Raw genomic sequence first — 12,542 nt, 5'->3', positions numbered from 1 at the left:
GGCAGGCCCGTGTCTTCGCACCTAGAACTTCTATGTCCAAGTTCCCTGTCTTCCGCTTCTTCCTTCAGTCTTCTGCATCTCCTTCTATTTCTCATATTATCCGGTTTTTATATTCTGCTTCTCCCTCGTGCTATAGTTCCTCTGATTTTCCCCTAGATGACCTCGTCTATGAGCCCCTCGTTCCTAAGTACATGTCCGATCCAGTTGGCCTTTCTCTGAAGAATTGTGTTCAGAGTAGGGTTTTTTTTTTAATCTTCTACTGTTCTAAGTACATCAAAGTTTCTCACCCGATCTGTCCACTTGATCTTCTCTGTTCTTCTCCAGTATGTGAGAGTACTGGTGTGTAGTATCTGTAAGTGGCTGTTCTTTGGAGGGCGACAACGCCCATTGGCGCAGACAGTCGTAAGTAGAAGCAGTTGTTGAGAGGCTCTGGAAGGTGTGGGCTGCGTGAGCCAAAGGCGGTTGCGTAGCGAAGGATTTATCTCTGTGTTTAATAGTAGTGCCACACAGTTTGAATAATGGTGTGTTTATGTTTGTGCAGTGTGATAAAGGAAATAAATTAAATTTTACCAGTTCTTAACGTGTCTCCATCAGTTAGTACCACATCATTGCATTTAACAATGAGCGAAGTCTCGATATACACGGTCAACTACAACAAGAGGATTGTAACATAATAATCATTAATTAACCCATATACTCTCCGAGGAGACGGGAGCTTATAAGTACCACATTTTAAAACTTTCCAAGTCTTTTTCCTGCAATTTCCTCTTGGTCTAGGTCTCTGCTTCATACAGTGCAATGCCCCAGATGCAGCATTTCATCAGTTTCATCTTTACTTCCAAGCTCAACTTGTTGGTCAACAGAGTCCTCTCCTTGATGAATGCCGCTTTAGCCAAGGCGGTTCTAGCTCGAATTTCGTTTGTGCTTTGGACATCTTTTGTTAGCAAGCTTCCCAAGTACTTGAATTGGATCACTCGATTGTAGACAGTTATCCTTAAAGGTTTCCCCCGTTTCGATATATGTAACACTTTTGAGTTCTCTGTTTTGATTTCCATGCCATATTTTCTTCCAGTTTCCACCAACCGGTTCATCATGTGTTGTAGTGGTCTTTTTTTTTTTTTGGCTAGCTATACCAGGTCATCTGCATCCTTAATGGTGTTGATGAGTCGTCCTCCTCTCGTGAAGTTCCCGCATTCTTTCAAAGACTCTCTCGCCAACTACTCTCCACATCGATTGTAGAGACTCGGCGATAGACAACGTCCATGTCTGGCATCTGTTCCTGTTTCCACGCTGTTCATTTGCCCGTAATTCAGTCACACCTTCACAGGTACAAGTTGAGGATTAGTTTCCGGTGTCTCCCGTTGATTCGTATCTCGTTGAAGATGTTCATCAGTTTCGTGCAGTTGACTCTGTCGAAAGCCTTCTGCCAGTTAACAGCCAAAACTCTCTCCGACAAAATCTTGACCATGACGATGGAGTCTCTGGTTCCTTTTCCTCTCCTAAATAGAAACTGGTCCTCTCTCATTACTTCTTCAGTTCTAGGCAAAAAAATCGATTTTTGAAATGTTCAAAGAGGACAAAAATTCACTGAAAATGTGCCTCTTTTACGCAAGGTATGATCCAAAAATACTTGACAACGCTAGCTGATCACAGTTTAACGGAGATATTCAAGAGTCAGAGCTGCTTCATTGTGTAACGGAAAAGAAACGGGCTCATCATCAAATGACTGAACGACTCTAAGATCTTGATAATATATGGTAGCAGCCCAGCACGACTGAGATCATGTGCAATGAGCATGGACAACCTCACACAGCAGGATGGTTTTGCATGTTTTATGCTTTTTTTACAAATGTGTCTCCGCAATAAAAGCCTTCAGAAGCGAATGATTCATAGCATCAAAATAGGGATGAATGTCAACCAATACTAGCTTCTAGTACAACACCACCAATATCCAGTCCGTAGCATTGATTTAAGTGAAAGTCGTCTTTCTCACATTTACTTGATGCTCTTAAAACCACAAATTCCCAGATTGACCTTCACGTACTGGTGGTTAATGCAAATTTTGCTATTGACAACGGCTATAATGGATCACTATTTTGGATTTGCGTCTGGACTAAGCTTCCCGATAGTTTGAGAGCTAATAATAACGTCACCGTAGAATGTATCTGTAACAGGGCGAACCAGTAGTGATACAAATAAAGGAATACATAACAGTTAAAGCGGCTTGAAGAGTCTTTATTCAGTGTTAAACCCAGCAATTTAGAAGCACTTTTTTGTAAAAGAACGCTTTGAAGATTCTTAATTATTAACAATTCACACAGTAAGCTTAATGACTGTCCACAAAAAAATATCACGTTCCAGACAGTCTTGAACAGTACGAAGTCTTGTAGTTTCGACATGCTGACTTACCTTCCAAGCTGCAAGGGCATGCAAGGAAACTGAGATATTCCTGCTGATAACAGTTGCTTTCACTTTCACTAATAACTCCGCTAAAGTCAGAATTCATCGTAAAGTTTGTGATCAAATCAAGTACAGTTGCAGGACTGGAAACAGGAGCATGTGTGCCACCGAAATACAGTGTTGATTTCATAAATGAGTGGGGGAGGAAAACAAATAAATGCTTCAGTGAAATTTCTCATTATTAATAAGCAAATCAATGACGATGACAAAAATGAACAAAAATGAATTTACATTTCTATGATGGACTACGTGGTGCATAACTGTACGATATTTGAAAATCAGAACAAAAGAATACTTCGTACACACCGGAATACTTTAAGCAAAATTAAATCAGTGGGGGCATAACCAAGCCAATGCGCTAGCCTCACAGGAGCATGGAACAAAATCTATCTGTTTGAATAACAGAAATTAAACTTGAACATTAGTGAAGGTACATGTGCACAAGCGAAAGCGTTCCGAAGAAAATATTACACCAAGCAGCTAAAGCATGACATGGTCTCACCTCAAACTCAGTAGATTGTAGCATGAGAATGCCATGGTAACATAACCTCAACTCAAATACACATAGCCCACAAGCCGTAATTTGTAAAGCAACTATTTCATCAAAATATGTCTAGATAACTGTATTTTCAGATGTTTCGGATCATAGCACATGTTTACGTGCAGTGACAGGACGCCGATACTTTTTGGTCGAGGATATTAAATATGATGCGAAAAGTTAAAATTTTTGTTCCATCTGGTAAAAGACATTTAAGATACTGGTGCGTTACTCAAAAATGATTAACCAATATGTTTTATTAAAAAACTGATGAACAGTTGTTAGTGAGAGTCCTTAACTTGATGCAGTTACATTAATTTTCGATGTTATGTCTCCTAATTGTCATCACTAGTTTTAAATCGCCACGTTCCGCTGTTGAAAATTTGTTCTTTTCCTTTGTCAGCATATTGCTGACTACCCTAAACCCTGTTTTGGCCAAGTATGATGATGAGAATTCAATGGAAAACTTCTTTGTTGCAGTCCACAATTACATATTAATTTGACAAAATTCTTTAGGTCAGTATTTCAATTTCAGTTTTAACTCTTCATTTGTTAACAGTGGCGACATCTCCTTCTGTAATGATAATTCTGGTTTCCGTGAGTTTGAGAAATTTTTTCCAGTTATACTTGCACCAAGTTTGGCAGAAATTGCTCCAGTCATTACAGAGGTATGTAGGTATGGCACCACCTTGGACCCCCACCCCCCCTACCCTCCTCGTAGCCACTCTGGAATGAAATTTATTTGTACAGTCTGCCTTAAGTGCTTCCAGTCGCCGCCAATTCACTAGAATGTCATCATTATTTGTTTCCACGGAGGAAAGATTCGGAAAGTGAAGAACTAACTGTCACTGTCCTAAATTTTGTTGTTACAAGGCAAGTTTTGACAGTAACACAGAAAATTTCGTGAACGCCACCCCAATTTGCCATGGATCAGGAACACCCCATAGATTTCTTCAACTCACATCCGTGGGCAGTACTGTCTCTATTGGGAGCCACTGTTCTAAGGTCTGAAAGGACATATACTTGTTTCGACACATCATATTATAGGTGCGGAATCATTCTTGTATAAAACACAAAATGGTAGAGCTACAGCACTACGTAATGCGGCGGACACATAGCTGCAGCGTTGCTCATCTCCGAGCGAGAAGAACACCGACGGGCCATCTGGTGACAGCAGAATCAGAATTACATCCTTACTAACTTCTCCCAAGTATTTTTGAGTACCATCATTGTGAATTCCGAACACCTCCGTCTACAAAGAGAAAACATAGAATAATCATATTTTGCTGTGATTGTTGGAAACCATTCGCACATATCTTTTTGAGAATTGAATGGCTGTTTCATGAAAGAATATCTCAGTTTCGCATATCACTGAGTGCCGTATACTCGGACTGAGGCCAGCGAATGGCTAGGAGCAGAAATTAAAAACAGAACGGAAAACGAAACAAAATATGTAAATGGAACATACTGAAACATGACAACGTGTTACGATTAACACCATTTACGTAATCTTAAACTCTGGATATTTGAATAACCTGACTGTACTGTCAAAAGAAAAATGACACTTTAAAAATACATTCCTCTTGGTAAGTCTGAGAAAAGAAAGTTTCCCACCAGTAAAATTCTATGTTGTCATTCTTACTGCACTTGATAGTATTCGTTTCCCTAGAAACGAAAATGAGTGTAATTTTTGATGGTGATATTTTCGGAACTATTTTACAGCCGATTAAAAATATAGTTCAGGATAAATCCACGTTCCATATTTAAAGGCAGTTGAATATTTGTCAGCTTAAGAGAGTTTATAGACGCAGTGCTACCCCAACGATATGCTGAATAACGTGACGAACAACCGTTTGCACTTTTCTGTTCACGTTTACAATAATCCCTGCAGCACTATCTTGTCATTATCCTGAATCTCCAGTTGCAACAGATCGTCTCTACAAATTGCCTAACGCGATTGTCTATAATCGGTAATTCTCACATAGAAACGCAGAAACGTTCCGAGGGCTCCAAAAACACCTTTTGTACCTTTTAGCCACTTTCTCATCTAGTGTGGATTGAAATTAACATACTTTCATAATCTTAATGACAGTGGGAACTATTTTGAAACAAGAATCATATCAACTTACGAACCGAAGCGTCATGTCGCTCCAAACATCGACTAGACACTAAACTCTTAGCTTTCTTAAATCATTCACCTTACTATCAGTGTCGGCAAAACGACATTTTTCTGTTATTAAATCAAACAGATTTACAGCAGGTCTAAATTTTTACAGTTATTAATGGCTCTATGAAAAGTAATAAAACAAAAGAAAGGGTGAGTGAAACAGAGGTGATGTGTACTACATAGAAATGATTTTACAAACGTTTGAAGCATTCCAGACTCTTAAACTTCGGTGGGTGTTCGTTACGGAGAATTATTTATTATTTGTATATTGTTAATACTTTCAGTGTTCAATATGGGTACTTATGCATACAGAGTGGTTAATGCAAACAATTTCTGAAATAAAATATTTCTCCATAATGGTTTTTGTGTGTCTCCATGCATTCTAATGAGGAAATTATATCGTCGGATTCCGCCAATAAGCTCCACGTTGACACAAGCCATAAATAAACACTTATATGTGTGAATTAGCAACTGAGGTTTTTGTGTAGCTTATACGTGGGTTCAGGAAGACACATCGCTAACGAAAAAACACACAACACGCATATACATTCAAAAAAAAGACAAATAGCCGTGTACCAAAAATGGTTTATTACCTCAATATAAATGTTCGTCTATTTTTTCAAGTAATCCACACAAACATCTTCGCTCGTCTGTCATCTTCTTACGAGTGTTCGCATCCGTTCAGTGAAGAATTCCTTACCTTCATCCAGAAGCCAGTTTTGTATCTTTCCTTTACTCCTTCCTTGTCACTGAACTTAACCAGGAAAAGCTTATGTTGTCAGCCCAAACAGATAAAACTCCGAAGGGGCAACATTATGCCTGTAAGCCGTCCTGTTCATTTGTGCCGCATCAGGTCGAGCGCCGTCTCGAAGAAGAAGTTCACCTTCCTTATGCCACCTTGGACATTTCCTCTTTTCTTTTCCCCCACAAGTACAAGCTGTTGACAGTGCGTTGCTCCTCCAAAACACCACAGGAAATGGGATCTCGGGCACTCCAAAAGATGGTTAACATGTCCTGTCGAGCCGATCATTACGAGATTAATTCATTACGGACAGTGCGTCTAGGGTGTCCTGCAACGTGCTTTGAGACTTGGACTCTGGTTCAAGGTGATGAATCCAAGTTTCATCACAGTTTCAAAATCGCGTCCAAAAATCCATTACGGTACTGATATGATTTTGGGAGTGGACCAGAAACGAACCATCTATTGCTTGTGGTGAACGATAAACTTTCTGGGGACTCACCTTGCACAAGACTTACGAAAATATATTTCACTTTGACTGATAGAATGAGTTGTGTCGAAGCTTACTCACCTTTATTCGACAATTTGTTGAAATACAATTCAGTGGTCTTCTTGGAAAACTGAAGCATTGCGAGCTTGCAAGACCGAGGTCGGTGCTGCGACGGGATGCCCCATTACGCTTTTGCCACCACTTTCAAGCTTTTCCATCCACGCTTGAAAACTCACTCTGCACATACAACTACTGCCGTATTGTTTGTTGAAGCGGGAGAATATTTCGGACGGTTGCACGCTTTTGGGAAGTAGAAAGCTGGACCACAGAACACTGTTTTTCAAAACCACTAACTTGGAGCAGATACACCAGGTTAACTAAGAACTTAGAGGTTACGTAAATATTAATCGAACAAATGACTAACACCATTCGAAAGGTTCATAACCAACATTTACAAATATTTCAATTCCCTGCATTGGGAAATGTCTACACTAAAAATATTTTTCTGTTTAATTTTTGAGTGAGACTCACACAATTTGTGCAATGCTTGATACTTTTCTCCATCTTCAACACCCATTTCCCAACCATACAACTGGGGAGGACTGTTTAAATTAACTATGAAGATGGGAGTGATTTTACTTTCGTGGTGGAGGAAAATCACAAAAATGGCCCAGCAGGAAAATAGCTGTGGTCGTTGTGTGTAACTTTTAGCAGCTGCTTGCTCCCAGGCCTCGGTGGGTAATTTAGCGGCGGCAGAGGCAGTGCAACCACTTAAGCACCTCTGCACGGCGCACGGGATAACCAGGGGACCCACTTAAGGGCGGAGCGCCGCCTGTGGGCCGTGCTTTCCCAAGTCGATTTATAAAAGTTGCCCTGCCGCGGTATTTAATGGTAAACACTTGTCGGTGCGCTCCCCGAGACCGCCAAACTCTGGCGTGCGACGCTTACCACACGCTGCCTGGGAGCGGCACGGTGTTTTGGCAAGGCGCGTGGCTCTTGTTGCAATTATCGAAAACGATGTCGGCGTAATTGCATAACTGTTTCTCGTGTATGCTAATGGGCTCGCTCCACGGACACTAGGCCGCATTTTCCCCCTATTTGTCTCTTACGCTTGCCCTCAGATTAAAAGAAAGCTCCGCCAGTGTAGCCGCTACACCCTCAGTCGCAGTAGCTGTCTCCGGCGCTACCTGTTCGCGTGTCTTCCTTACCCTACCCCTCTCGCCATTCAGACGGGCTCGCCTCGACGGTTTTTTCTCGCTTCGCACATGGGGAGCAGGTCGTGCTACGACTCGTTACACAGGTTCATTCACCACCATGTGTAAGCCGATGTTCCCCAAAGGAGACAAAGACGAACTACCCTATACATCCGACTGGTACAAATCCGCCTAATCGTCTTGTTTATCACTTCTACATGATATCGTTCAAACACTGGCTTTGCAAGACTGTTTACAGATATGTAACTTGGGACTGCTGGCTGAATGCCGCTCAGCTCCTATATTATTTTAATTTTCTACTCTTTCAGTACCAAACGCTAAACAGTTGTTATATTTGTGGTATGTAGTGCAATTTGAAGACACAGACGAAAAGAGAATTGACACTTACGCAACAAAAATGTTTTATTCACTTTTCTCTTAATCGATCTGTAGCTTACAGCGGCTGTTTGCTGTGTGCCTCTATAACTAATGATGATAAAGACGGTGATGAGGATCATCACCATAAGTCATTTGCCATCGCGTGTTGGTTAAAGATCTACTCCAGACTTACGCCTTCAGCTATACACGTCGGCGCAGCTCCCATGTACTTTCTATCGTCCTTTACCCACAGTCATTACATCCTTACGTCGATATTTTCATACTTGGAACGCCTCAAAGAACTTGGTTACTCCGTTTACGATCTATACGCCTCGCTATAAGTCTTATGCGTGTCTGTTTCATTTCCTAGCCATCCACATACTAACTTCCGTTATGAAGAAACATTCGTATCTAAGCCATTTATCGGGGCCGTATATTCTTAAAATTCGCTACTTACACCATGTTTCCAGTCGAACAACTTCCAGAAATAATAACGAGAAAAATATTAAGTGCCCGACCAGCCTATATTTACTTCACAATTCTCCTTCCTAACTCTTGCACCAGCGGGGAAATCAAAATAGGGTTGGGAACCAGTGTTCGACATGTCAACACCGAAGAGAAAACATCCATGTGATGAAAATTCTACTAATTTAACAAAATCACTGATATATTTAAAAATATTGTTGTAATGAGAGAGTATTGCGTGAAACTCTTTTCAATTTCTACTTGCTATAGGTAATACCAACTGATTCCTTTGTTACGCCGCATATAATGCTTTATTAGGTAAGGACTACCTGAAAGGTGTTACATGTGACAACATCCTTGCAGTCAGTTGATCCTGCTGTAATATGGTAGTGTGCCAGCCGTAAAGGTGTACAGGACAAGTTTCACAACAAGGCCTGCATGTGCTCAGCCTACCTGAGTCTTCTTAAACGTGTCTACCAAGTGTACGCTATCTGTGTACTTTACTTTTATCTTCATACTTCAACTCAAGCTGTCTCAGTGTTTTATCCGAATAACTATACAGCAAGTTTATTCAAAACAAAATTGGAAAGCGTAACGCAGTGTTTCGAGCAACATTGATTGGTTATCGTAAAAATTTCTTACATAACGAATTAAATTTTGAAGAAAGCTGAGCATTAAAACTGTGTTTGCGCTGTACCTCTACAGGTCAGTCGCGTCTCCACCGTTACATCTTCATTATAGTGAATACATGAAAATAATAAGCAGGAACGCGTCAAAGAGTCTCTATAGCGACAACTCCTTTGATTTCTTTAATCGCATCCTAAATCTTTCCCTATTTGGATACAAGTTCTTCACCTTCGTGTGCCTCTTACTCCCAATTACCTCAATAATCAGCTTTACATATTCTGATTATTGTCTGTCCTCCCATTTTTCAGCCCTTCTTGTAACAGAGTCAGTACCAACACAACACTCTCTGAATTCCTGGATGTCCTAGCAATTGCTTCTTCTTGTAATGAGAGTTCTCCATAGATGTTATTGCTCTTCTCTTTATTTCTAATGTTCCTTCATTTCGCACATTCTGTGTCCCTTAAACGTCTCTTTATCCGGTTTTCCCACGATCTTTATTTCTCTTCCACATATTTCTGTGGTTTATTCCTACAACATTATGCATTAAATTGTATTTTTTTTATGTGGCAGGCTACATTTTTGTAGCGCATATCAAGATTAACATGCTTACTTGATAGAGAGCTACATAGAAAACATAGACGTATTGGAAGAAAAACGAAAATGTTTGGGTAAATGTCTACTGTAAGGAAGAAAATAGGAAATTTAATTGACGTATGTAACATCTTCAGATTTCTGCAACAGTCTATCATATAAATATCTCCATATTAACATTAGTAGGCTATCTGTCTTACAGGCAGGCAAAAAAGATTAATAATCCAACGGTGTCACAGTATTTGATTAATAAATAAAGACACAGCAAACTCTCCAAGATTTTGACAATGCTCAACCATCAGTTCAGACTGAGTGTTACTATTTTAACAGATCCCCCACCCTCTCCCCAGATTTAGACAATTCCTTCTTATATAATACAGCTACCCTGAATTTGTTATCATAAATTTTTGGATCTTGCAGAACGTTTGCTCATTAGACATCAAAATTTTTATTCTCATGTTACTTAAAGTTACTAACTGTAATGTATCCACTTGTTGATTTTTTACCCTAATTGTAATATTTAAATGAATGTCTCTACAATTTGCGCTGTATACTTAAAAGATTTCTAAAAATTACAATATGTTCATGCCATATAAACTATAAGCTACTTTCTTGTCACTGTTCTTTGATTTAAATAAATTTTGACTAATTTTTATGTTTGTCTTTCAATTATTTTTCCTCCTAACAACAGTTTAAGCAGGAAACTTCTTTGAAAAAGTTGTGCTTGTAACTAAAGCAAAAAGACGTTGTCAGGTTACACAGTGAGCACTAAAATATTTTGAATAATATGACTGTTAACGTAATTTCATGCAAAATGTAATAATATACACTGAAGAAGTGTTGACTAAACATGAATGCAGCAGATCTGTTTCTGATACGATAGGAGCTGTTCGTTAATAGTCAATGTTACTTGTTAATGGATTACTTTCAAATGAGCCTTCATGGATAAAAGACAACGGTATAGTTAAGTATGACGTTTAAAATATTATCAGGCACTTTGACCAGCCAGTAAGAAGAGGAAAGCTAAGGTAGTCAGGAGAGGTAGTGGTCTATAGATTCATCTTGAAGTAGGTATAAATGTCTAAGAATACACGCGACAAATTGTCCTATGGTTAGCCATAGGTGACTATACTTCAATTGGGTTTTCCATCAGTACAGAAATCTGTCACTCTTCAGAACTGAAACACTCCTGTATTATCGGAGATCTAAATGTCTAAGAATACACGCGACAAATTGTCCTATGGTTAGCCATAGGTGTCTATACTTCAATTGGGTTTTCCATCAGTACAGAAATCTGTCACTCTTCAGAACTGAAACACTGCTGCCAGGACTTCGGTTCTCATAAGACAACGCTACATCCTGAAACAGGAAGACAGATGTCTCGGTTAACCTGCATATACTTTTGACGTTACGATTAAATCAGTTATGGAAATCACCACAAAAGACGTCCGCTCTTGCTGAGTTGCAAGTCCCTTTCTTATAGGCTGTGAAATGTGTGACTTACTGGCTCCAAATGGAAAAATTAAAACCCTTCGCATGTTACAATAGCCAATTACAGGGACAAACATTGACCAACTTCTTCCCAATAATATTTTATTTTTATTTTTAGACTGATGATCCCTACCCATAAAAGTACTGTATAAGTTGTTCCTTTTTAATAAAATATCTTATCAAGCAGAGAGTAAGAGGGTGGCAAAGGAGTTCCGAGCTATGAATATTTCCACACATACACATAACTGATTTGAAGAAACTACAAACAAAAATAGTTCCTTATCTTCTGGTTGCTACGCAGAGTTCACGCAAGTTCCCTTGGTTACCACGCCAAATATTCCTAAAAGTAAGCTTCTCGTCTTTCAGTCACTACCCATGAGGACGTGGTGGGCTTTTGGCTTTTATAGACTTTCTTTCTCTCGGCAAAATTGCAGGAATATGGGAGTGCGGCATGGTTCTCAATCGAGAATATTTTGAGGTGGAGGGCGGAAGAAAGCATTTCCAGTTTGTCATGCACCTGATTTCCAATGGAAAACTCCCAGAAATATTGGTCGGAACTGTGGGCTTGGAATTATGGAAGTCACCATGAAAGACGTGCGCTCTTACTGAGTTGCAAGCTCATTTGTTCAGAAGTTGTTTCTGGGACGAGGTTGTCATAGTGTTAAGAAGGTAGAGAAAAGAATTCTGTGCACAGCAAACGGCTGCAGAACTCACTCATACTAGTTAAAGAAAATCTCTTTTCACTAATCTTTTTACAGAGATACTGGGTGTTAAGTGTGAGAAACAGTGTACAAAAATTTTCGACTGGATCGAACGTTGAAGCAAACGGTTATAATCTGAACTGGCAAGAAATCTCTGAAACTGAGGGCTAGAGGTAGAGTTCTATCAGAGGAACCAGTGAAACATTCACCGACGAAGTGTTTGTTTTTACAGAACACTGAATAGCTCTCGAGTGGATCAGTGCAAACATGTAGAATGAACAGCAAATCACTCGGTACCCGTTTGGTTAGCATCAGAGCACCTACATGACTCAGTCGATAGTAGCACTTCCCATCAATATCTGGTTCCTATACAGTTTTAATCTATTAAACAAGTTTTGCTTAAAACTGCTATCCTTCTGAGCCTAAGGATTATCTTAATCTTTGACTTAAGATTCAGTTACGAGAAAAATATTACTGGACGCGCAGTTATGCTTTCCTTTACAAGAATATAATTCAATAAGTTTTTTTCAGCAACAATGGACTCTTTTCAATGGGATGCGACTGACTGCGATAACTGCAGTTGTTTGACTGAAGGTTGGACAAACATCAATAGTTGTCGGGAGAAATGGAAAGAAATTCGAAAGCAGTGACATCTGTTGTGTGACTTGCAGTATGGTGATTCGCAACTCTACTGTCAGTGAC

Source organism: Schistocerca gregaria, chromosome 1, assembly GCF_023897955.1.
Source record: "Schistocerca gregaria isolate iqSchGreg1 chromosome 1, iqSchGreg1.2, whole genome shotgun sequence".
Taxonomy (NCBI): domain Eukaryota; kingdom Metazoa; phylum Arthropoda; class Insecta; order Orthoptera; family Acrididae; genus Schistocerca; species Schistocerca gregaria.
This window is presented reverse-complemented; position numbering follows the sequence as displayed.